The sequence below is a fragment of the Podarcis liolepis genome, assembly GCF_965112155.1.
Source record: "Podarcis liolepis genome assembly, chromosome: 4".
NCBI lineage: Eukaryota > Metazoa > Chordata > Lepidosauria > Squamata > Lacertidae > Podarcis > Podarcis liolepis.
In genome coordinates, this window is record NC_139558.1 from 86,976,602 (window position 1) to 87,003,921 (window position 27,320).

The 27,320-nt window shown below is 42.0% G+C and overlaps 1 protein-coding gene across 8 annotated transcripts in view; it reads right to left on the reverse strand.

Moving 5' to 3' along the window:
• YAP1 (Yes1 associated transcriptional regulator) overlaps positions 1-27,320 on the reverse strand; it is an 80,857-nt gene that overhangs the window by 41,683 nt on the left and 11,854 nt on the right. The gene's annotated exons all lie outside the window — the stretch shown is intronic.

A 27,320-nucleotide genomic window follows, 5' to 3' on the forward strand; every position in this document is an offset into this window, starting at 1 on the left:
CAAATGCTTTTGGGCCAATAGTAATGCTGCTGCAACCCACAGTCCTCTGTTCCATTTAGTACATTTGTGATTTTTAGCCATTTTGGGCACACATTTTAGATAAGCCCCACAGGAATGGAAACAAGACAGCATGGTTCTTGAACTTTTTTTGTGCTTTAGATAACCATTTTAGTTTGTAGTGGTTTGCAGACAAGCACATTTATTTATATCATTGGTTTTCAGACAGTATGCCGTGGCAACACGGGGTGCCTGAATGGTGGTCAGGGGTGCCGCGGTAAACACTAGCCTCTGTCCCTCTTTCCTTCCCTCCTTCCTCTGATGCATTCTTGAGTCTCTGCCTCCCAAACGCTTGCATGGCTGTTTGTTGCAGCAGCCCTGGCTACAAATTCCCCAGGCAAGTGGTGCCTCTAGGACTGGCCAGGGGGTGCTTCCCAGGCCCCTGTGGGGCAGTGTGAGGAGACAGCTCTCTTTGGTGTAGGGGGGTGCAGCTCAGAGACCAGGGGCGGCAGCTGCAGCTGCCCAAAGGACTCCCAAAAGAGAGGGGAGGAGGCTGAGGGAACACTCCACAAAAGAGGGTGTTTGAAAAAGGGTGAGGGGCTGCCAGCTCTGCAGGCAAGGGGTGACATAACTGGGCTCCTGAGTCCCACAGGGGTGCCACAGAAAGAATGCAGATTGTCAAGGGAGCCATGGATTCAAAAAGGTTGAAAACCTCCAATTTTTATTATTACTGCCATAGCAAGGCCACTCAAAAGTTGTTCATGTATTGAACATACTGATAAACAAAAAGTGCAAGCACAATTCGGTAAGGTAGTGGGCATGTTTGTGCACATCTGGCAACACATAGATTTGTCAGACAAGTCACTGCTATTCAGAGCCAAAAAACTATCCTGGCCAAACTTTCAGATTTACTTATTTATTTAGCTATTTCAACATGGTCAAACAGACTTCTGAGTGCACAATGATCTTTCTTAGTTCAGCTTTAGATAATTTCATGTTTAAGTCTTCATGAAGAGGGAGTGCCGAAAGTTTTAGATTATTTTTCCAATCCTCTTTTAATAAACATCCATTAAAATAACAACTAATCCCCGCCCTCCCTTCTTTCTCACACACACAGTGGAAAAATAAGCTCAGATCACAATAAAGCTTTTGAAAAAATAATGCTAAAAAGTTAGAGCAACTGATGAAGCGAATGTACATTTGTGGCAAAACGTATCAGCAATTTCTCCCTGATCCCTCTAGAGCCAAATTAAATATTTTGGACTGCCTGCTTTGTGCTGTTTACAAAGAGTTTGGCTCCCACTCCTTTCGTAAAGACTGTTCTTCAGAGGCAAATCTCTGGCTCCCTACTCGGCTTATGTCTCATGTTACAGTTTCCATAACCAACTTCTTTTAGAGAGGAAAGAACAGAGCATTGAGAGGTTAAGAAGTTTCATGACTTTTGAAACAACACATTTATTCAGCGAGCAAGAAATAAGTGCTAGGTAGTGGGCCTTAAAACACACTAGGAAGAGATGACTAGAAATGAATAGGGAGAAAAGCAGGCATATACTCAAGCTATCGTTTACCACTATTTCTAACAATTGAAGAATCTTGTGGAACCTTGAAGACTAACAAATTGTTTTTGGCATAAGGTTGCATGGACTCAATCCCACTTCATCAGATGCAGGCTTGAGTCCATGAAAGCTTATGCTATAATAAATAGGTTAGTCTTTATGGGGTGCCATTAGACTTTTTGATTGTTTTTGCTACAAGAGACTCCCAGCTACGTTGTAGGGGGATTTGGGTACCTCTGCAGCTAACTGCACAGGCTGCTCCCCTTTACAATGCTTTGCTAGGCAAATCAGGGTTCAGGAAACAGCATGGAGGTCTACTAGGAAACAGTACAAGTAGCTATGCTCAAAATACTGACCAGATTAACTGGGGCTCTCTAGCTCCTGAATAGTAACCCTCTCTTATCTAAACGGGGGGCATGGGTGACGCTGTGGTCTAAAGCACTGAGTCTCTTGGGCTTGCCGATCGGAAGGTCGGCGGTTTGAAATCCCGCGACAGAGTGAGCTCCCATTGCTCAGTCCAAGCTCCTGCAAACCTAGCAGTTCAAAAGCACGTCAAAGTGCAAGTACCACTCCGGTGGAAAGGTAAACGGCGTTTCCGTGCACTGCTCTGGTTTCGCCAGAAGCGGCTTAGTCATGCTGGCCACATGACCTGGAAGCTGTCTGCAGACAAGCAATGGCTCCCTTGGCCAGTAAAGCGAGATGAGCGCCGCAACCCCAGAGTCGTTAACAACTGGACTTAACTGTCAGGGGTCCTTTACCTTTACCTTATCTAAAGGTCCATTCTCAACTGACTTTTATGTTATGTACTGAAGTTCTCACCCTGGGCCAGCAGGGGGATACTGTAGATAGTTATGCAAATAAGGGATCGAAAGTGACGTTCAGTGATTGGATAGTTTTAGAAATTGTTACAATTATGTGTACTGGAGCTCTATATATAAGCAGGCTGACTGAACCCTTCAGCTCAGTTCTGTTCTGGCCTCTGAATAAACAAGAGCTGTTTGAAGAATCGCTGTGTCGTCTGATATGTTCACCCACAACTTAACACTTTATTTCAACCATATTACCATTATTATTATTTTTGGTAACATAGTTTTTATTCATTTTCATCTTCAAGCTATCAACATGGTTGCACACGCACACACACACACACACACACACACACACTAAGAGTGTTTGACATGCAATAATTACATAGCATTAAAAACAAAAAATGAAGCAAGAACAGTCAGATAAACATTTCTGAATATATCAACAAAGTTGTGTCAAAAGTGTAGATAACCAAAATTATTAGTCATTACATACAGTGGTACCTCGGGTTACAAACACTTCGGGTTACAGACTCCGCTAACCCGGAAGTAGTACCTCGGGTTCAGAACTTTACCTCAGGATGAGAACAGAAATCATGCGGCAGTGGCACGGCAGCAGTGGGAGGCCCCATTAGTTAAAGTGGTACCTCAGGTGAAGAACAGTTTCAGGTTAAGAAAGGACCTCCAGAACGAATTAAGTTCTTAACCCGAGGTACCACTGTATATGAAATGATGTATTGTAGTATGTATTGCTTAGCTTGGTGACCATAAGTAAAAAGTTATTTTGTATCAACAACAATGAGAATTTATGGGAATGGCGAGGCTACTGTTTTACCATATCCCTTGTTATTTGTATAATCAATAGTCACACCAGACTAGCCATGTTTCTTTTGTCCTCTTGCTACGTTTAATTTTTGTTTTTTGTTTTGTTTTTTTGCGGCTACAGCCAGCAAAGAAAGGGATATTAAGGGGAGGAGGAGAAGAAAAGCTTGGGGCGCATGTTGATGATAAGCACCCACTCCCCACCTCTGCACACTGTGTTCACCTCTGGCCTGTCATTAACAAAAAAATTAAATAAAGAGACTCACTCACTGAGATTATTTTTCATCTCCTATTCCAGCTCCTCCTAGTCTTCTCTCTTTCACACACACACATATTGTTTAGGCAAGGCCATAACAAAATTATGCAAGTGTAAAAGCAAGCTGCAGCCTGACTCTCACTCACTTTCTTTAAAAAATGTGCAGAGGACTGGAAAACCTGCAACTTGATTTGGTTGGGGGCACTGATTATCACTTTGCTAAACTCTTGTGACCTTCTGAATGCTAACAATTGGTGGAGGCAGGGGAGAAAGGATTAGCAGAAGAGTGTAGCTCCAAGCAAGTTGACTACAGTATTTCCCCCCCCCTTGTCCTGCCACGCCTCCCCCCCCCCGCCCTGCTGCCAGAGGTGGGACTTAGCAACGCACACTGATTGCTCTTTGAATGCTTATTGGCCAGAGACTAAAAACTGGTCCCAGAGATACAGAGCTGATTTTATCAATGAACATGTGAGGTAGTGGAGGCATGGGAATCAGCAAGAGTGTTGCTTCTGGCTGGCAGACTAGCCAGTCTTGTTTGAGGTAAAGATTCATTTACCCTGAGAGTGAAAAAAATTAACAAGGGTGGGCGAGAGGCAGGAGGGACTGAGCTCTTCTGTCCTTGGGGTTCTGGGATTTCAGGGGTGGCTATGCCCACTTGCCCAAGCTGACCAGCCATCCTGGGCCAGAAGAATGCAGTCTCCGCACTTTCTTCTGACCACAACACTGGAGAAAACCAGAGGATGCTGACTCTTCTTCCTTGGAGGTTTTTAAGCAGAGGTTGAGTGGCCATCTGTCATGGATGCTCTAGCTGAGATTCCTGCATTGCAGGGGGCTGGACTGGATGACCCTCGGGGTCCCTTCCAACTCTGCATTTCTATGATTCTATGATTGTAGGAAGCCTTTCTCTGAGTCACCCTCTGTCCACCTGTATGTGTGACAGAGTATCATTTCTTTTCATATCCAGATTGATTTCTTCATAAATGCTTACCCCTTTGTATTCCTCCTCTTGCTTGGAGCAGAAAATTCTGGGGAAGATTAGGGCACACAACCACTTCTACAATCAAAGCTGCATTGCTGTGTCAGGAGAGATATGCCACCTGTTGCATTCCACAGCCCTGCAGTTCTTTTTTCCTGTATATGAATCCTTTGTATTGTGGGTTTTTGTTTTTAACCCAATGACCCCATTTCCCTTTATGGAAACAAGCAAGCAGTATAGGCTGAATCCACGAAGCAGAACGATGCAAAAGATGGCTTTGACAACAGAATAGTTTTTTAGTTCAACTCCAGCTCTCCTTAATTTTCTCACCAGCAGTCAATTCAAAATAATGCAATGGAAGGCTGGCATTTAAAATGCTCAGCAGGCTGACTGCTCAGATTTATGGCCCACTTACCAAGCCTATGTTTGTTGTGAAATTGTTATTTATAAAGTCACATGCTAGGGCTTGTTCCCAAGCTTGCTAAACCTACACGCTTAATTGACTCTCCGGACAATGCTTTATTGTCAGCTAATCTTTCCACAGTTCCTCACACAAAAATGTATGATCTCTTGTTTGGGTTACACTGTTTGCATGTTCACTCTTGTCTATTTTCAGAATTGTCAACACAAAGTTGCAACTCATTACAGTGAAAATATATGAATGAAAGACTACAATTATTAATGCCACAGCCAATAGGCAGGAAGTCAGTTTTTATCACACTACCAAATGTAGCAAAATAGACATTGAGGAATTCTCAACCGAAAGTTCATTGACGTATTGATAAGCACACCCCTCTATCTAGAGTTGTGAATATCTGGAAGCAAAGATTAAACAATTACACTTTAAATATTTACTATGCCTAGAACAGGAAAGGCATCGCCTTTCAAATAGCTTGGAAATCATTAGCCTATTTATAACCAGGGTAGTAAACCTAGGTTCACAAGGGCAAAATGAAGAAACTTATCTATGGCACAATTCCAACTAAAGTTAAGCATTAATGGGCTCTTTTCCCTCTCCAAGAACTAATGATTAACAAGTTGCATATTTATTACTTCATTGTTATTGTTTTTTTAAAAAAAATAAAAGTTCATTTTTTCCAAACTACATTAGAATAAACATGCCATTTTTGTAAAAAATAATAATAATGGGAAATACCAAGAATTTAAACTGTTGTTGTCACTGGGTGGGGGCATCTCAATAACTCAGAAAGACTGAATCCCCTGTACATTCACAGCTCCTGGGATGGCCTTGGGACCTTAAATGTAATTCTGTCTTTCTTTACCAAGAGTTCAGTGAATGTCGATACCTGCAGCACACACATCTAGGGATAGATAAACCGTATTTGTAGGGTCACGGGCAGCGTTGATACACTTGGCAGAGAACAGGAACAAGGCAGTCTACTATAGCAAAGTCATAGCAGTTTGCAGCCAACTGGGGGTCAAGCCAGGAAAAGAGAGATGAGAAGAGGAAAAATGAGAGCAAAGGAGAATAGTGACTGGGCTGCAGGAACGAACACAAATGTAAGAGAAATAAATGGACTGGCAGAAGGTGTGCTGAGTAAAGCAACCAACAGGTAGATGCAGCACAACAAGGAGAAATCAGAAGTGAGATTAAAAGGAGGATCCTGCATCAGAGGCCAAAACAATAGGTAGCAATAGCAAGGAGATGATGACTCCTTGAATCAAACTTAAGTACTTGTCTTACTGGTCCACAAGTTTCATAAGAATAGAAAGAAATGCCACAACCACTTCGATTAGTGTAGTGCAATAAGTACTTGGGCGCAACGTCACCCAGTTTTCCCTGAGTCAGCTTGCAGAACAATGAACAGACATTCTCTTTGCCACCTTCAGGATTGCCCAGTTAATATGACTTCCTAGCAAGCAGTTGATCCTCCCGTTTCCCTAGTCAGTCTGGACTCAGGGAAGGGACTCAGATTTCTGGGACATGGTGACCCGTGATGGATTTCCAAGGCACAACCTGCATTAGGGAATCCTAGTGTCTCCATATACTCCTTCTTCAGGGTATCACTGCCCCCAAAGAGGAAGGAATTGATGCCGCACAGGGCCTCCCAACTCCAGCAGGCATAGAATGCTGGATGCATGCAACGTGATGAATTAGCTCTGGAAATGGGACAGGGGAAACTGCTTTAAATGTTTTTTTAAAAAACAAACTTACACCACAGTTACCATTAAGGCACTTCAATTAAAAAAAAATCATTGCAAGTCAGGTTACATGCATATCCATTAACCCTGCACATAGATGAAGCCACGAATTGTCAGACAATTTTGCTCTTTCATGCAAGAGAAAGAAGGGTGGGGGGAAATGTCTCTCACTAATTGCAGATCCACGCCAAGGGCCAAATAAGGGGAGCACATCCCTGTTGGGTCTGCTGGACTCCTCAATAGAGTTTAATACAATTGACCATGGTAACCTTCTGAATCACTCAGGCTAGGATAAGCTTCAGGCACAACATTATTCAGTTCTAGTACTTTCTTGAAGGTCTTTTCCAGGGGATGCTGCTGGAGGGGTCCCGTTTGATGTCACTGGCACCCCACAAGGACCAGTTCTGTTCCTCGTGCTTCTTAACTTTCCCAGTGGAGAGGAATTGTACAGGGATCTGGGCTGTGTTATCAATGTGCGAATAACCCCTGGGCAGGGCCTTTTTTCAGCCATAACTCACCGGAACGGAGTTCCGGCACCTCTTTGGTGTGTTCCGGCACCCCGTCACTGGGGGCTGCGTGCCAGAAGAGGTGGGCAGCACGGTGCTCTGTGTTGAACAATGGAGGCTGCCGTCATCACAGCGCTTTGTGTTGTGCAGCAGATGCTGTGGCCGGCATGGCGATCATTGTGGCATTGCTGAGGTGGCACAAGCAGGCAAAGAAGATAAGCTTTTTTAGGGGCGAGCTCAACAACTTTGGCACCTCTTTTTCTAGGAAAAAAAAAAGCCCTGCTCCTGGGACAGTTCAGTCAGTAGAGCATGAGACTCAGGGCCGTGCGTTCAAGCCCCACATTGGGCAAAAGATTCCTGCACTGCAAGGGTTCAGACTGAATGACCCTTACGGTCCCTTCCAACTGTATACAATTCTATGACACGCACTTCTTTTTCTCCATCAGATATCAGGGGACCTGCCAAAGGTAGTAACAGACTCAAGGTGGAGTGAAGTTTAATCCAGAAAAGGTGCTCCATTTGAAGACAAATGCAAGACTCTGGAATAGGGATTCAGCCTGTTTCGGATGGGGCAGCACTCCCCTTGGAAAACAAAGGAATAGGGCTTGCAGTTTGTGGGTACTCCTGAATCTAACTTTGCATCTTTATGCTATGTTCATGGAAACTGAGATATGAAAGCTAGGAGCTAAATGACACCTTAAACCTAGGTTACGGGCACCGCAACAGAGTATGTAGGCACAATTTTTTATAAGAAGAATAGAAAGCTGAAAACGAACGAACTGCAGCTAAAATCTTATGTTCATTTTTCACATGGTCTAGGACTTATCTGAAGACTGCAAAAAAAGAAAATATAACCATACTTCACCTGCCTGCCCCCCTAATATTCTTAGGAGGGTCCCTTCTCCAGTCTTCAGAGAGTGGCTGGAAGTGGGGAGGCAGAAAAAAGGTCCTCTTTTCTTTCCTGCAGTCACAGTTTTAATCTGAAATCTTATGTGCAATACTGCGTCCAGAGCTCAGAAGCTGCTCACATTAATGAAATTCCTGTCACAAAACACACCTATAACAATGGGAGTTTCGAACACTGTTCATGGGCGCCTTTGCACAGCTTAGATTGTGCTTGATCCTGAGAAAAATCAAACCTGGCCACAGTAACATGCCTTATTTAAATTCAGATTGCAGTGAATTTTACTTGAAGAGTCTTCAGAAACTTCCAGCTAGTCAAGAACATTAGTGGATGCTCACTGATGGGATAATAATATACCTGTTCTGCAGCAGATGTGCCGGATGCCATTTTGTTTGCCAGGACCATACAATTAAAATCTTATTGCCTATAAAGATCTAGATGGCTTAGAACCAAGAAAACTATCATCCTGTCCACTTCCTATGATCTACAGAAGAGGCCCATCTCCATGTACAGTGGTACCTCGGGTTACAGATGCTTCAGGTTACAGACGCTTCAGGTTGCAGACTCCGCTAACCCAGAAATAGTACCTCAGGTTAAGAACTTTCCTTCAAGATGAAAACAGAAATCGCGTGGCAGCAGTGCAGCGGCAGTGGGAGGCCCCATTAGCTAAAGTGGTACCTCAGGTTAAGAACAGTTTCAGGTTAAGAATGGACCTCCAGAACGAATTAAGTTCTTAACCCGAGGTACCACTGTACTGCCTGGGGCTGGCGCATACTTTGAGTCTCAGAGACTGTTCCCAGAGTTTGGAATATCTGATCCTGGAAGATCCATTTGGTTTCCCTCGAATTGGTTTTTACCAACAGGTTAAAAAGTTGGCAAACATTGGTCTTACTGGACCGTTTATTTTTACGTGCTACGTTTATATTTGAGAATTTTTGTTTTTATGCTCGGTTTTTTAAAAAAGAAAATAGGACAGTTGTTGTTATAAACCACTATGAGCTATGCAAATGCATTGTGAGGGTGAGGTATAAATTTTCAAAATAAAAATAAAGCATTATGGGGATCAAACCTGCAACCTTGGTGTTATTATCAGCCTCAGGCTCTAACCAACCGAGCTATCCAGTTCAATAGTGTATTTACTGTGGGCTTCCTACTGAAGCCAGCAGTGAGCAAGCTCCAGCCTGACAATATCCTTCGCTTAAGGACAGAACTACTCATGCAGTTTAACAAAGGCCTAAAGCTATATTGGCTGTGAGTCTAGGAAGACCTACTCCATGCCTTGCAGTCCTTTTTCTACCTTCCCTGGGAGGGCAGAGCCCTGACTGACTCCAGCTACAAAAGCTGAGGCTGCTGAAGAGGCCAGAGACCATCTTGGCTGTCTCTTAGCGCAGACTCGGGTCATTGAGACTGAGATTCCACAGCTGCCACCCACCATAAACCACCATTGGGCAGGGCTAGCAGCAACAGCAGCAGTTATGTTCTGTACAATGGACCCTCCAAATACGAATTAAATTTGTTCCGGGGGTCTGTACTTAACTCGAAAAGTCCATAACTGGAGGCGCCGCTTCTGTGCACACGCCATTGCAATAAGAGCACTTCTGTGCATGCAACCCGAAAGTTACGTATCCAGAGTGGTACGTAACTCGAGGGTCTACTGTACTTACAATATTTTGATCTCTTGTTATGTTGTTTTTACGTTTGACTTCCTTTACTGGTGTTTTCTTTTGAAATGTTTAAGATTTTTTTCTGTTAACGTTGCTGTGTTAAACGTACATTCTGTAGCTGATCCTCCGCGAACATCCGCCTTGTCTAGTGTCCATTCCGGCGAACGTCCATGGCAAACCCAGAAGTACCAGAACGGGTTACTTCCAGGTTTGCCCCGCGCGCATGTGCAGAAGCGCTAAATCGAGCTTTGTGCATGTGCAGAAGCACAAACCGTTCCGCACGCATGCACAGACGCAGCGCTTTGCCCTGCATCCTTTTCGGCTAGCGGCCTGGGCTCCGTAATGGATCCCGGCTGCAAAACAAGGTACGACTGTAATAAGAATTTGAAATTGGAATACTTATGTTATTAAAGTATTGCTTAGTTGTATTAATTTTTGAACTGGCGTCTTATGGATGCAGATAAGCCAAATGCTTATTTTACTTCACTGTAAACTAATCAGCAGGCAATACATACTGCTATGATATTGGTAGTTTGCTAGCTTTTTGTCACACCTCAAACATGAATGGCTAAGACAAGGTGGGTTTTCCTGTATCATTTTACGCCATGCGGCTGCAGAGACTAACATTCATATTTCAAAAATTAAGTTGATAAAATCAAGGGCATGAGGGAAAATATAGTGTTACAACTCCCAGAAAGATTCCATCAGTGGTGTCTCTGAAAATCTTGCACATCGCTTGGGAAGACAGGCGAACTAATATCAGTGTACTGGAAGAAGCAAAGATCACCTCTGTCGAAGCAATGATTCTTCAATATCAACTTTGTTGGACTGGTCATGTTGTGCGGATGCCTGATGATTGACTTCCAAAGCAACTACTCTATTCCGAACTTAAAAATGGAAAGCGTAATGCTGGTGGTCAACAAAAGAGGTTTAAAGACTGTCTCAAGGCAAATCTTAAACAATGTAGTATAAACACTGACAACAGGGAAACACTGGCCTGCAAGCACTCCAGTTGGAGAACAGCCTTTACCAAAGGTGTCATGGGCTTTGAAGACAATCAAACTCAGGACGCAAGGGAGAAACGTGCTAAGAGGAGGCACGCTTGGCAAATCCACATCGTGATCAACTCCTGCCCGGAAACCAATGTCCCCACTGTGGAAGGACGTGTGGATCCAGAATTGGCCTCCACAGTCACTTACAGATTCATTGTTAAAACCATGTTTATGGAAGACAATCTTACTCGGCTACGAGTGATCGCCAAAGAAGATGTATGTTTGATTCTTGAAAGTATGCAGAACCAAATGCCACACCAAAACATAGTTTGGCATCACAAAAAAGGAGATGCAGGCCTAAGGTCCTTGTACTCCCCCTTCCTTCATGAGATAAACTTTAGGTGGCAATTTATCACAAACCATGGCCAACCACTTCAACTGAACCTGGCAGACTATAGTATTTATATTTAGTGCCAAACCACACACAGAATCACAGAAGCGTAGAGCTGGAAGGGACCCTGAGGATTATCTCGTTCAACCCCCTGCAATGCAGGAATATGCAGCTGTCCCATATGGGGATTGAACCTGCAACCCTGGCATTATGAGCACCATTCTCTAACCACCTGAGCTATGTTCCTTGCTTTACAATGTTAAGAGAAGATAGGCCCCCACCCAAAAGAAGCTTACGTAACAAAATGTGATGAGGACACAGGAAAAAAGGCACATTAGTCTGATGCTTACATCTGCTCATTTTTGTAATGCCAGAACAAACGTGTGGCATGTGTGGCAAGTGGGTGCCCAGAAGAGAGAAACTGTTCATGCATGCTTATCCCTGCCAAACTTCCTGAAAGTAGTAGCAACAGCATGATGGGAAACCCATTACACTCTGCTCAGAGAATAAACATCTCCTGCTTTGCAACCACATAGTCACAAATTACCACACCAAAATTTACTCTAGCTTTTCAAAGTTCAGCAATTAAATAAGCAAGGTTAACTAGAGAAAGTGGTCGTGCACATCCTTATTTGGACAAGCCCAACAGTAACATTTGACTTATTAAGATCATTGGGAAAATTGACAAGTATGACCAGTCATGAATACTGCTGTGCAGAAGACAAAATCCAACACCCTTCTGCTCAGTAAGCCTGGTTTGTGTTGCATATTTCTTTCAGAAGGTATATTCAGACACAGACAGCTATATGCAATGCCCATGTAAAAGATTGTGTGTACTCTATGTGTTTGCCGAAACAGCTAAATCTTGCCTACACACACACACTTCAACATGCACATGCCCCTTAATGTTCTGTTAACCTCAGAATTGGTGGTAAATATTGCAGAAGTTGGGTATGTAGGTGTAGATATGTTTACATGTCACAGCAAAGCGCAGGGAGACAAGACCACTTCCACTGCCTCAGATTCAACGTAAACAGTTTATAGTTTATGTGCCTTCTCTACAGAAGTTAATAAGCAACACCATGAAGCTGCAAACACTGCAAACACTGCAAAAAGCTACAAACTGCAAGGTTTACTGAATTTAAATATTTAGTTTGCTTTTCATATAGTAAAAATAGAATGTAAACTTTGTGTTTTGTTTAGTCTTTCTAGAACAAAACCACCATTAATTCAGCCTAACCTTTTTGGGGGAGCGCATAGATAGATAGATAGATAGTAACTTGCAGAGTGGAAAGAAAGCAACTTATGATAATTAGGATGCATTTATATTATTGTAAAACAACCTGAAAACTTTGTTATTAGCCTACATGTAAATACTGTAAATATTTTTTAACTTGATGTAACTGATATGGTTGCTCCTCCAACAGGAAGAGTTCTAGCAAGATGCCAGAGCGTTGCGCAGTTTCCCATCCCCTTATGAAAATTCAATTTTCAAGGTTTGTAGGAACAGCAGAGACGGAGACCTGTATCCAACACTGGCCATTCCCAAGAGTAGACCAACTGCAACTGATGAATGTGACTCACTTGGATCCATTAAGTCTAATCAGAGTAAAACTTAGTAGTTGGATATAGCTAGCACGAATTTATGCCTATTTGCATTTGCAGTAGGGTACTACTCATGATATGAGTCACAATCAATTATATTCTGAACTCAGAAGTATTAGCATTCTCCAAGCAAGATGTTTGAACGCAATAGTAGGAGCCTGCTTCATAAACAACATGTTAAAAAATTAAAGTAACGATGATGTATTAGTGAAGGAACACCCACCTAAAAACCGCTCCAACCGGTTTGTCTTTATGTTGGAATCTCTCCCTTCTTCTTAAGCAACTTAATGCTCTAAATTCTGTGGCCTCTGGCAAAGACACCATGCATTAACTCAGACCCTAACTCCCAACACGCACACACAAAATATTCCAAAATGAATCTCAAGATGAATAGAATTTTATAGGAGTTCAAATCTAGGCCAATATGGCTGCTGGGTATTAAGTTTCATACTCCCTCAGGTTACTAGAACAAAGGCGGGGTGGGGGGGGGAGTATTTCTGAGGTCAGCCATAACAGATCAATTGAAATATTTGCTGGGGTAAACACTAAGCTGCGGCTCAGAATGAATAAAAAAAGCAATCCTTCGAAGCCCTTTGTACAACATGATGTATGATTTTCTATTTGGGTTTCCTAGCACATCCCTTACCTGATGCAAACTTAAAAGCTGGGGCGGGAAATGCTTAAAGAGACTCAATTGCTCTTTCCTCAACTCTGCCCACGTGACCTCTCTAGTTATTATTTCAGCTAAGTTAACTTGCTTTGAAAGTTATTAACCTATTCCTCCCTACTTTTTGCTGGGAAAGCGAAGAACCGGAAGCCATTTTAAGAGAGCAAAGTTTACACAGCAAAAGTTTTGAACTCTTCCTTCAGCAGAACTAAAGGGTGGAGGAATCAATTAAGATTGCAAGTCAATCTCCACCTTGCTCAGCAGCTCTGCATAAACAGGATTCAGGTTGCAGCCCCGAGGAAAGAAATGTAGAAGAAGAAAAAACCTTTAAGGTACTAATTGATTGTTAACAGTAAAAGCTAAAGAACTGTCAACGCTGCTTTAGAAAATTAATTTCAGCATGGATTCCTACAGATGGGAGATACTTGAATGTTTAAAACATTTTAGTCAGCTCTGATCACGAGCCAAAACTGCTAGCTTCCAGTTTTTACCCCTCTCCCATCAAAAGTTGAAAGGCCTTGCCATTAGTTGACGCACCTCAGGCAGCAGAGTTTGAGTGTCATAAGATAGACCTGACCCCAAGAAGCAAAATCCAGCAGAAAGCACTCCTCCAAAATGAACAGAATCTGTATGAGACGGTTCTGCTAAAGTTAATGGGGAATATGAAGATGCTGCAATTTGGATTTTCCACCTCCGGTATCAAATCTATTAAGGTAAATGATGTTGAAACAGAGTACTATAAAGACCTTGCAACTTGCATAGGGGTAACGACATCCCAGAGTAGAACTGTCAAGCTTGTTTATATTTGATAATTGGGGGGGGGGGAATACTCTTTGCCATTTTCATCATTTTACTTTCAGTGTGTAGCCTTCAGTAGCTTGGGTACCAATCCCTGCAAGATTCCTGTTTGTAACGTTCACATAATGTATAGGTTTTGGAATCCTATGTGATGATGGCCATATATTTAGATGTAATGAAAGGGAGATTAGGTAAGTTCACGAATAAGTCTATTGGTCATGACTATGGAGCCTCCATTTCAAAGCGTGTATATCATCGAATCAAAGTTCCCAGGCAAAAAGGGTGGAGCTGTTGCTTGTGGCTCCCAGAGGCACCTGGTTGACCACTGTACAAAGCAGAATGCTGAAGTAGGTGGAGCTTTGACCTAATAAGAGTGCCATCGGATAAGACCACCCTTCCACAACAATCCTCATGGCCTGCTGGTATGTTCAACAGTGCTAGTCACACCAAGAAAGTCATGAATGGCGGTGGCACAAGAGTTGTATTGGCTGTTCTCTAATGCTCTTCCTCCCAGGTGTTTGCCTAAGCTCAAGCGGGAATGTTTTCTAGAGGCAATGTTTATTCTGGCAGGCATCTTACGTCCAGGGATGGGCATGGGGTTATCAGCAGTGTTTTCCGTGATTTACAAATGCTTTTATTTTCAAATGTAGTAATCTACCTTTACCTTATCAGATTGAATTTTTGTGTTTTCTTTCCCACTGTCTCCTCTTACCGGACACTCATACTCAAACTATACCAAACAAGTTTGCAGCTGATGCAATATTAATGGTCTGCATGCCTTCTTCCCCACCAAACATGCACAACTTTATCCAATAGAAGATCTCAAGATTTTATCAACTTTAGTTATATCTCAACTTAATAACCTTGCCGTTGTCATACTATTAGCTTGTCCAATCCTCTTAAGAATTTTAATGGCTATGCTTTTCCGAAAGACCACAATTAAATTCAAGTTGATTTGCCAAAGGCAAGTGGTATGAATACCAATCTGAAGAGCCAGCAACTTTCCTAAGGTCTTTTAAATGTATTGAACTGCAAAGTTCAGTGAACAATTTGGTTTTGCAGGAGGTGCCAAACAGCTTAAAATGAAACCCAATACTGTATAGTGGTTAGAGGGTTGGACCACAGAAGTTCAGATTTGGATCCAGTTAGCCTTTTATTTACATTCTCATCCAGTTTATAGTGGGGAAGGATGGACTGAGACGTAGCAATGAGATGAGGACTTGATTTGTCAATGCTTTTGCCCATCTCAAAGTAGCTTTCCAATAAAAGCTAGCTTCTGACTAGGTCATTACCAAGGCAATACAAAGACATAAGTTCCAGTATTTGTCTCCAAGATCCAAAACTCTCACCATATCCACTGGGACAACCTTTGAAAAGCAGCATTCTAATTATTTGGTAAGCGGTTTCCCTCAATTTGAAAGGCTTCTGTGTATCTATTGTTACTGAATTTTATGGCTGAGCGTTATTATTTTATTTATATAATGAACTGCCCTGAAAACACTAAAGATACAGGTTAGTAATTTAATACAGTACATTTACTCCTTCCGAAGTACTGAAAACTGGACAGTGCAATTACATTTAAAAGAACTTTTACAGCACAGGTGAATGAAATGCTGTCTTGCCTTGGGGCAAACCAAGTCCTGGACATGCCTGAACTATATTTTTCAGTACAGCCAAAGCATAAATGTTTTAGGTGCTTATTTCAGATAAATGGATGGGCTCATAAGTAGGCCAAGGGAGAGCCCTAGACTCTAGCAGTGCCTAGTTCTATACCACGACTAAGACAGACAGAGGCATTGCACTTGGTGGTCTCTGTTCCTCAAGAAAGGAAGAAGCCATGAAGGAACAAAAGCATAACAGCTCCTCCCTTTTGGCTGCTTGCATTTCAATGGTTGTTTGGAGAAGAGCAGGAAGAGGAGTCATATGTGGCTGTCAGGTAGGAAAACCCAGCTCTGCCAAAACACACCAAGGAAGCCCTGCCTCTCTTTTTGGAAAATCTGGTTCTGTGCGCACACCTGCATGAATTCCTGTTCTTCAGAAAACAAATTCCTGTTATTCCTGAAAGATGAAAGACGTTTCCTTTAACAAAATGTTTTAAATGAGTCTTCATTTATTCAGCCACTTGCAATTACATTAAATGGTTGCCAATTGTGAAATCAATGCAGGGCAGGAAATGTTTTAAACAAGACTTGTACTGTTAAGCATTGGTCAGTATCGCTGAAGCAGTCAATTTCTATTTAGGATAAAGCAAGTCCTCAATTTACGTGGGGGTAAATTCTGGGGGCCCTGTCTAAAGCCAAAATCAATGTATAATCAGAAGACACTGGGTGCAATGGCAGTTGGCATTGCCAAAGTCCCCCCCCAAAAAACGCTAGCCCCCTTTTTAATGTTGCTAAACAAGGTTTGCCAATTGTGTAAAGCTAAATGTGTGTAAGTTGTGAGCTTACTGTATTAAGGTTTCCTGTGTGAAAATAGAGGGTGAAATTATCATTATCACTATATAAAACAGCAGGCATGTCAGCTTCAATAAATTAAAGGACCAACGAGACAATAAATTAGCTCCATTTCTGTGCTATATCTATCTCTTTCTAAGATTCCCCTGACAAGGGAACTTATCCAAAATGCACTGGGCTTTTAAATAAATTGCTTGTGGCACTCCTGAAAACTCACCTCTTTGGGGTTTCACCAAACAGCTGAAACCTCTATTTTCCATCTAGTTGAAAAATATTTTGCCAAATTCAGATCCTTTGCTTTTGGAAAATTAAATCTTCAAGTAAGTGACCTTGATTTGCTGCTATACAACGAACCAAGCAGACTTGTCTCATCTTTACAAAGACATAATGTTCCAAATTTATATAAAGGTTCTATTTAGTTCTGCAAATGACAGTTCCTTACACCAGGGACCCCCGCCCCCAAATTTTGCCTGGTCTTCATAGCCAAGTCAAAATTTGTGGTCCCTGGAGTCCCCTTCTGCACAATTCTACGTATGTTTACTTAGAGGCAAGACTCACGTCATTCAATGGGGATTACTCCCAACATATTGGAGCATACTGTTTTGTTTCCAGCTTCACACAGCGAAATACAGTGCAAGTTCAAGAGCTTGCAAAATAAGTTTGCATAGCATGAATTTCAAAAGGACATTTATTTAAATATTTTCCTTTGGTAATTTAAGATGTACCGTGAGACATCACATTGCTCATAAAACCATAAACCAGATGAGAACTAACCGGTTTAACTACTCTTGCTCTCTAGCTACGTTGGGGGAGGGGTTGGAGAAGAAAATAATGAGACAGCAGGGTGAGGGGTTAGAGGAGCAAGTGCCATGATTTATAACCAACTCTTGTTTGCCTCTTGGGGAGGTCAAGACCTGAGCAAATAAAGGCGCTTCCATGGCAGCCGTATAAAGTTGCTAGAAAGCCCTCTGCTATAGTATTTGGGCAGCCAGAAACATGAACAAACAATTTCCGTTCTTTAAAGGAACAACATCCTGTTTCACAGTTGGAAGTTTTGATTTTCCTGTACAATGAAACCAACCTTAGGGCCAAAGTACATGAGTCGGCGACAGACTGGGGTGGGATATCAATTTTTATAGCAAAAGGGAAATGTGCAGAGAAGGGGGTGAGCCCCCCTCCCGCACCTACAATTTAAGTGAATACCAGAGCTTGGTTGAGGGGGAGAAACCTAATGGCAGTGGTTTTAGCATCCCATCAAACATTAACTCCTTTTGTTTTGGGGCAGGCCTGGGTTTAAGTAAACTCATTTGCAGCAATTGCTTATAGTCTGGCCTTAGAGCAAATGTGAGGAAACTATGGACCTACAAATGCTGCTGAACTACAACCATCAGCTCCAGCAAGCATTTTTCCATGTACAAGACATCCCCATGTATAAGACAACCCCTATTTTTTTTAACCCTAAATTAAGAAATCAGGACAGAGCCAAAGCCTGAACTCGAACCCGGGCCACCTGGGCCAGATCCCAAACCCAGGCTGCCCGAGCCAGATCCCAACCCCAAACCCAGACCACCAGTGCCAGAACCCGAACCAAAGCCAGGGCTGCCCGCACCAGAGCTAGAACCCAAACCCTGTGCATTCACCATGTATAAGACAACCCCCAATTTTTGACTTTTTGTTTTTAGCAAAAAAAACCCACACACCTCTGTCATATACACGGAAAAATATGGTACACCTTTGTCCTGCTGCAGTGACTATTTTATCAGTTTGTTTTATATCAGTTTGTTTGTGTTTAAAATACAATGCAAACTGCCTTGAGAACTTTTAATTAGTAGGTGGGGTATAAATACTCCTAAATAAATAACTAAAATCATCGTCACCACTACCTTAATGAAACAACTCTTTAGCATGTATTTATTTTCACTTATCAGCCACCTTGGAGGCCTGTTATCAAACAGGAAGGTAGGGTTTATTTTAAATGAACAGAAGTACACCACCACACGCTGCCATTGACAGAAAAATCAACACTTATTTCCTAGGACTGCCCTACTTTGAACTATGATATATTATGCTTTTGTGTTTCACCGTGTGGCCTATATGTTCATAAGTATATCTGCTTAAAATCCCTCCTTTCCAATCTTTTTCCAGCAGCTCTGCACGTAGCAGAGCACTCACTCCAAGGATGTTATCAGTGTTTTGTTTTTTAAGCTGCAGTGCGGTATTTAGCATGTCACTCTTGCCTTCAATGCCCACCCACCAAGCTGCCAGCGCTCCCTTTCTCTCATAGCTTTGCCTCAAGAAGACTAAGGCAAATAGGCAGACACTCCCCCAAGCTCCCTAGATAGGACAGTTATTTTGCAAAGCTGCATTTTCCACACCAGCATTTCAACACTGATTTCTCTCAGCAAAATTTAAGTTTTCGGATTACAGATATCTTTTGCTCTATTTGTATCCAACAAGAACTTTACAACACAAACATTTGCCTGGTGCCTGCTGATTTTAAAATGTTTGCAATTATTTGGCAACTGCTACACAGTCGTACCTTGGAAGTGGAATGGAATCCGTTCCGGAAGTCAGTTCGACTTCCAAAATGTTTGGAAATCAAAGCACGGCTTCTGGTTGGCTGCAGGAAGGTCCTGTAGCCAATTGGAAGCCGCGGAAGCCCCGTTGGACTTTTGGCTTCCAAAAATAGTTTGCAAACTGGAACAGTCACATCTGGGTTTGCGGCGTTTGGGAGCCAAAACATCCGAGAACTATGCAGTTCAAAAACCAAAGTACGACTGTATTCTTGCCATCAGAACTGAACATACCAGTAAATCAAAGTCTCATTGTGTCAAACAGATCCTTGGTAGCAGGACCATGCCACAAATATTACTCTGGATCTCTAAGGAGTATACCAACTCTGTGGCAACTGGGACCGCTTGGATCCCCAATTTTATATCTCACTTCTCCTCCAGGAATCTCAAGGCAGTGAACATAAGACTTACCAAATAATATCCTACCCAGGCCTTTGACAAATTATTGTCTCAGCCCGGCCAACCTCACAGAAACATTACGCAGCTGAAACACAGCTCCTTATTTGCCCGCCTGAGCACCTTGGAAGATAGGTGGCAAACACAGATGCAGTGTCTTTTTTTTTAAGGGGGTACTCAAGGGTACGCAGTACCAGCACCCCTTTTTGTTGTTGTTAAAAAGTGTGGCACTTACTCTAACAACTTCATGGTGAGTACCTACATCTGTTTTTTCTAGGAAAAAAGCACTGCACAGATGCATATGTGCACCCTCATGTTGCATCCGGACAGAATAGGAGTGTGATCATACGAGCATCATGACATGATTTATGCTCCCCACAGAGAGGTGATGTTTAGAAGCCACATGAGAATTTATCAATATCACCAAGACACTAGGTTTGGTGGCACAGTCAGAGCTCAATGCACTTTGCATACAGTCTATACCAGTACTCATCTTCTGCTTTCACACAATCCAGTACTACGTACAAGTAAGGTACAACAGAGAAGTCACACTAGAGAATTTCAACCAAGTGTGCAAGAAATAAAAGGAAAGGCAAAAAGCAAGCTGCCCAATAACTGCCCACAACACGCACACACACAAAGGATGAAACGGCAACAGTTGGCACAAGACCAATTCACAACACATTAGTACTGAGTACGTGGGAAAAGTCTGTTCATTTTGAGAACTACATGAATCTATGTGGTCAATACACCCATAACAAAAACAGGAGCAATGCTAAAAGTGCAATTCATCTGCCTATATCTTCAGAAGTTGGCACACATGCCTTCAGAATGAATGGGATTTGCACCAGAAAAAGAACATTCAGGACCAGATTGATTTATGAACACCATACCAACTCAACTGAGCTCAGTTTTTAAACCGAGCTGCCAAATAAAGTTTTCCTCTGGTCACTTTTAATACAGTCAAGTCTGTACATTTGTACTCATCGTGATTCTACAGTGTGGTCAGCTCAATTTAATTTTTTTACTTGTACGGTTATTGAAGTAAGGCACATGGGCAATAACTAGTGGGCAATATTGGCTGCTTTGGAAGGAAGGGCAGGATGTAAATTTAACAATTAAATGAAATGCATGGTCAGTGTAGTACCTGACTCCCTTCTGAATTAGCAGAAGCAGAACTGTGTGAAATAGTAAAGTCTGAAAAATGAATAAATCATTAGTTTGCTCAGGTAAAAGAATCAACAATGTCTGGTTGGTCCAAGGCATCTTCCCATTTGTTCCTCTAGTCCAGAAATGTTTATTCAACCTGACAGTTGTTCTCCATGGACTTTCCAACCACCTAATCCTTTTCATAGGAGGATACCATTACCCAAGTTACTCTAATACAAATTTCCGATTTATGTACTTAGCATAAACTGCCCCCAGTGACAATCTTCTGTCCTTTTCAGATACAAACCTACGATTTTTGCATTTTGATTTTATGAAGTTCTTGTGAAACAAGCCATTCTGTTTTCTTAAAGGGGCGATTATCACACATTTTGCCTTTGGCTTGCCCAGTTCATACACTGAAGGCATAACACACCTAGCAACCTCATCCGGGTTAAGTTTTAACACTCGGGTTGTGTCAACATCCCCAACAGCACCCACAGATACAAATTGAAAACTTGTGGCCACTTCATTCAGGAAGCTATACAACAGCTGAAAGAGAAAATAGGAAGTTGTTGACAAACTCCTTGGAAGAGCAGTTTCCTGCAGAGAAAGTTAACTACAGAAGACAGCTGGGGTGATCAGTAACAGTTTCCTCAGCATGCGGCATGATTAATGAGTGTTGCAAGAGTCTGTACAGGGATTAGATGCAGGAGTCTATGACGTCAAACCATCCAACTTGCTTCTACTTAGAAGACACCAGCAAAAGCACACCTGGGGGGGAAAACAATCTCTTCAAGATATGGGTCTGCAAATCATCATCTGCTGCTAATTAGAGCTTGCTTTTTTGTCTTAAAAGATGTAGCCAAACCCCCACTTCATAGTTCACTGCAATGTCAACTTACAGCTGGCCAACAGGAAGCATTTCAAAAGCAACACAGATGTCTGTTCTGCTTGCCATTTGCATGGTACACGGGCCCATTCCAAGCACTCTTCTGCCAACACCCAGACACTAGAGGTACAAACCCCACCAAAACGAATGTGAGCTCAGCAGGACATTTCATGGAGTGCACTCCTAACTACCAAATAGTGAGCCTTGGTTAGCCATTCTCACTTTGAATTCAACCGTAGTTGCGACCACAAAAGCAGTTCTCAAGAAGGTTCGCTACCAAGTCTAAGCCAAAACTGTCCAAGGCTCCTTAAGCCTAAGAGCTGCCTCAGGCAGGCAAGGGTTTGTGGAGTCAACAGAAAGCAGCCAAGCACCTTGCTCTTCCTGTTTGACCACAACTCCATCCTGTCTGAATTAAAACTTTCAAAGCTTCGGCATCCATGGGGTGTACACACTGACCTACATCAGCATACTGGAAAGATGAAAAAGATACAATACGTGAGGCAGTACCGTGGAGGAACAGGAAGCTTCCTGTTGTAACTGCAACACCCAGTAGTAGCTCTCAGAAATAAACACTAACACCTTGCAGCATTTGCTCAGCAACAAATACAGTGGTACCTCGGGTTAAGTACTTAATTCGTTCCAGAGGTCCATACTTAACCTGAAACTGTTCTTAACCTGAAGCACCACTTTAGCTAATGGGGCCTCCCGCTGCTGCTGCGCTGCCGGAGCACGATTTCTGTTCTCATCCTGAAGCAAAGTTCTTAACCCGAGGTACTATTTCTGGGTTAGCAGAGTCTGTAACCTGAAACGTATGTAACCCGAGGTACCACTGTATGCCAAAAAAAGGAAAGGTGAAGCTGGTGAAGTTTCACAAACAGGTGATATACCCCCCAAAAGGCTGGCCCTTAAGGGAAGTGGAGAAGCTTGCTATGTGGCACTTCCCCGCTAGGGTCAGCCAACACAATGGCTACAATATGCAGTCTTCCAATTTGCACTGTTTCCTGGTGCAGTCAAGTCACACAAACACATCTGACCCTCTTCTAGCAGCCCTCTGGCCCTACCTTAACTTTGAGAAACTCTAATACAAAAGCCACATCTGCATACTGGAGGCAAAAATAGCAAACAATAAACCAAAAGATGCCTTGGGGAGCAGGGAAATTTGAGCAGAGAAACAGCTGAAATAGGGGCTACCCTAAATTCTTTTCACACAATACAATTTATCTCTCTGAACTACCGTACTTTTCTACCCACAGGGGGAAAGATACTGTGCAGCTACTCTGCTGAGAGCAAAGCATCCAGGCACTATTTGAAAACGATGGCCAGGAGGTATTTTGTTTCTCTCCAGTAGTGTCATGGCAAGATTCACTCTCTCTCTCTCATCATTTAATAAATGTATTAGACTAATGTGGGATTAACTGAATGACATTAAGGAATTCATATTTAGAATTCATAACGAATGAATAATGAGTTGACGGATGTTTTGAGTAATACAAGTTAAGAGCTAACTGAACAAAAAAATAGAATCACAGAACAGAATCATAGAAGTGTAGAGTCGGAAGGGACCCTGAGAGTCATCTCAACTAAAGCATTCTTCTATGGAAACATTTTTTAATTATCCTAATTATCTAACTAAGTGAGATAAATCTATTATCTATCAGGTTAGTCTAAATTTGAGGCGCAATCTACTGCAAAGCTCTCCTGCACACTCCCCATTAAAATAAATGATAAACAAACATGGCATTCCATTGGGAGTGTACAAAAAGGAACTTTCCAATGGGTAGTGCTAAGCTCTTATAAAAAATGAAAACGGTATTGAATGGGTAGCATCCTATGCATATTGAGATGTTATTAGCCCTGAGAATCTAGTGGTCTCAAATCAAATAATTGCTTTAAATCAGTGTTCATTAATTCAAAGAGTTTTATTCCCCCAGACCTTATAATTCACACTGTAAGGTTCAGATTCTCTTGACAACTATTTCCAAGAGTCATTTAAAGCACTATCAACGTCATAATAGCTGGCTGAATACAGTAGTATTAACAGAGGTTGTCACATAAGAAGTATTTTTTTAAAACTTTAAAGAATCCCACTGAACCTGATACAATATTCTTTTTTCAGTAGTAATACAATAACATGTTGTTTTACACATACGTAACACATCAGACACAGGTTGGACCCATTGAAATCAATGACTAAATTAGTAAAGTCCACAATGGGTCTACTCTGAACAACCAACCACAAGTTACAGCATGTTTAATTGGGAGCCATGCATTAAAATTTTAAGACTTTTCACATTATTAATAGGTTTGTTTATATTAAACATGTTTTAACCCATATTTTGGGATCAGTAGGTCTGCTTTCATTAAACACATTTTAAACCATATTACTGGGATTACAAACATTTTCTCTCAACTTGTCTGGAAATATTTCTGTATAGAACATTTGCATGCCATCTCTTAACATAAAGTTACTTTTGTGATTTACCATAAGATGCTTCAGCTAGAAAGATAACTGGTGCTATTTCTAACAAGAGAATTAACTTTGTACATGATTAAGTACTGTCACCTGCCTGTTCGTTCATGTGCCATCACTGTTTGTCATGAGCAAACAAACAAGCAAACAAATAGTTAATTACACCGCTGTTTCTGGATTTCATTTCAGATGCAAAGTGACAATATCTATAGCCCATTTTTCTTCCAAGATGGAACCAAAGACAGGATACCCTTATCCAGCTACTAACCAGTCTCAGACTTGCTTATCTTCAGCAAGTCTTGTACAGTGGTGCCCCGCAAGACGAATGCCTCGCAAGACAAAAAACTCACTAGATGAAAGGGTTTTGCGGTTTTTGAGCTGCTTCGCAAGACGAATTTCCCTATGGGCTTGCTTCGCAAGACGAAAATGTCTTGCAAGTTTGTTTCCTTTTTCTTAACACCGTTAATACAGTTGCGACTTGACTTCGAGGAGCAACTCATAGAACGCGGTGTGGTAGCCTTTTTTGAGGTTTTTGGTGGTTTTGAAGCTTTTCCAAAACTTTTCCGACACCGTGCTTCGCAAGACGAAAAATTCGCTAGACGAAAAAACTCGCGGAATGAATTAATTTCGTCTTGCGAGGCACCACTGTACATCTTCAAAATCATGCCCTAGGACCAAAACCACCATGTATCAACAATTAAAAACTGGATACCAAGTGTTACCTGTCTCTAGTACAGATGATCATCACCAGTTATGACACTGCATTGGCAGACAATCAATACTCCATGCTAACTGTTCATTTACTTATAACTTAACAGCATTTACAAACACACAAACTGCATTAATGTCTGTTCTGCCAGAACAAATGAAACAGGCTGTTAGGTAGATTAATATGGTGCAGTAGCAGCTAGGCCAAATTGTACCAAAAACTGGAGATTATTTTTAAACAGTTGCTTTCCATTTTCCATTTTAACTTTCTTCTGTCCAGCCAGCAATCAGGTCTCATTAATTCTGACGGTCTTTTTAAAAAGCTACTAATGCAGAACCTGTACCGATTAACATATTCACCAAAAGCCAAGGCTAGAGCCATGCACTGCAGGTGTTCCCAATCTTGAGAAGAAACAGTACTTTTTCTAAATAGTACTTTTTCTATCCCATACTGACTTACATTGGGCAATACTGCTTTTTCAAAGCACACCTCTACCCAACCACTTCTTTCCAGTAGGAAAGCTACACACTTCTTCCTGAACTGTGCACGCTTTTTTCAAGCAGTCCACAGGGAGCAGCAATGAACTATTGCTGGATCTTCCAGCAGTAACGCAATATTAAACTGCTCTTGGTCAAATGTGAATCCTGAAGTCAGAACAGGAAGCCAAGCGTCAGTGAAGAGCGCCCACAATTAGGTTTCAAGTGGAGTAACACAAAATAAAAAGAACCTCCATATAACGTATTATTTGTCTGCTTGATTTGTCAGAGGAGCCATTTTCTCCAGTAAAGAGGGCATACAACCCAGCGTGGGAGAGCCAACATGTAGGTACCATAGTGCTGCTTCTGGACAGAACTGCAAAAGCTGTACACACAGCTCTGTCACTTTCTCTAACATTAAGGACTATCCTGTGCTAAACACCAATTTGTGCAGACTTCCACTACCAATCCTAATTGATTTGGCACCAGCGACAATCTCATGGTCAGAATTTGGAAGAGGTGGCAGTATGAAGGAACGAGGAGAAAGAAAGGCAAAGCCTCTAACTCGCGTGATTGAGAGGCTGATTGTCAAATTAAAATGACCTGCTGTAGTTTAATGTGAGCGAATATTAATTTTAAAGTGCTCACATGTGCACATTCTCTCTTTCTCTATATATTCTGTGTTGCAGACAATGAGAATATTATCAGTTGCATTTCTATCAGCTGTGTTTTTTAAAAAAATACTACAGCTTTAAGATGACTTCATGCATTTATTTCTGCTAAAAACAGAACTTTCAAAACAAGTTATTCTTTAAACTTAGGTAACCTAGGTTACAAAGTAATAAGAAATCGTTTTACACAGAACAGCGGGTCTGGTACATCTCCACAACACACAAAATCTATATAGGAGTGTCCATGTTGTTGTTCTTCGGGCCTAAGGAGAACTTTCAGAACTGTCCTCAGATTCTCCCAAACCACAGCAGCACCCAAGGAAAAGCAGAAAGAAAAACAATTTATTAAGCTGTTTAAAATTTCCCCAGATCAGCATGTGACCCAGCAGGGAGAGGTTCAAAAAAAAGCACAGCCTTTATTTTCCTTCCTAACAACCTGGTTTGTTTCTACTCTCCCCCCCCCCCCCTTCAAGACACATCCTTCACAGCTAGCAGCTCTTTCAATCATTTACTTTGGATGTCTGCTTGAGAACAAATGATCTTGCTCATGCAGATGAGTTTGCCAGACTTGTGTGTACTTTCCAGTCTCAGGCTCTTTATTGTCCTTATGGAAACCTGACCCTTTGAAACAGATACCAAGAAAAGACCAGTGAGAGAGGGAGGAGATCACTCATAGGAGCAGGAAGACTTTTCTGTAGCAATAATAAAACTGTCAAAAAAAAAATGGCCATGATCAAACTGTTCCTCTGCTTTCACCTAAATCTGCATAGGTTGGAAAACCAGTTACACAAAGGCTTACGTTCGTTTTTCTCCTCTTTTTAGAGCAGCTCATTTTTAAAAAAGGAATTTTGCTGAACTGTCTACTGCAATATGCAGGTTCCAAGTCCCATATTCTTGAACTGAATTAGATAAACGGGGTGGAAATCAACACTACTTCTACTCAGGGTAAATTGACTGAAGTTATATATGACTTAGTTTGGTTAGTTTAAAAGGGTCTACTTCTATTCAGGGTAAATTGACTGAAGTTAGATATGACTAACTTTGTTTGGTTAATTTAAAAAGGTCTGCTCTGAGTAGGACTTGGCTGAAAAGAACCCATAGACTGCAACCCTAAGGGAGAAAATCCATAGCAAGATCTGCTAGATGCTTGGGGTTAGGATCCAGTAGATTTCTGGCTGAACTGGGAGGCAGCCAGGCTACACCACTCTAGCTTCCCCAACCTCAGTTCAGCTGGGGGATACATTGGTTTGTCTCCCCACAATGCGGGCAGCCTGGTAAGCCCTGGAAAGGGGCCGTGGTTGGGGCAGGACCAGAGAGGGGAAACTCAGAGCGAATCCTAAGCACATTCAGTCTGGTGACGTGACCTGGCAACCCAGCAAAAAGTGGGGTGTTACTGAAACACCGTTTTAAAGGCTTGTTTACCTTCTGCCA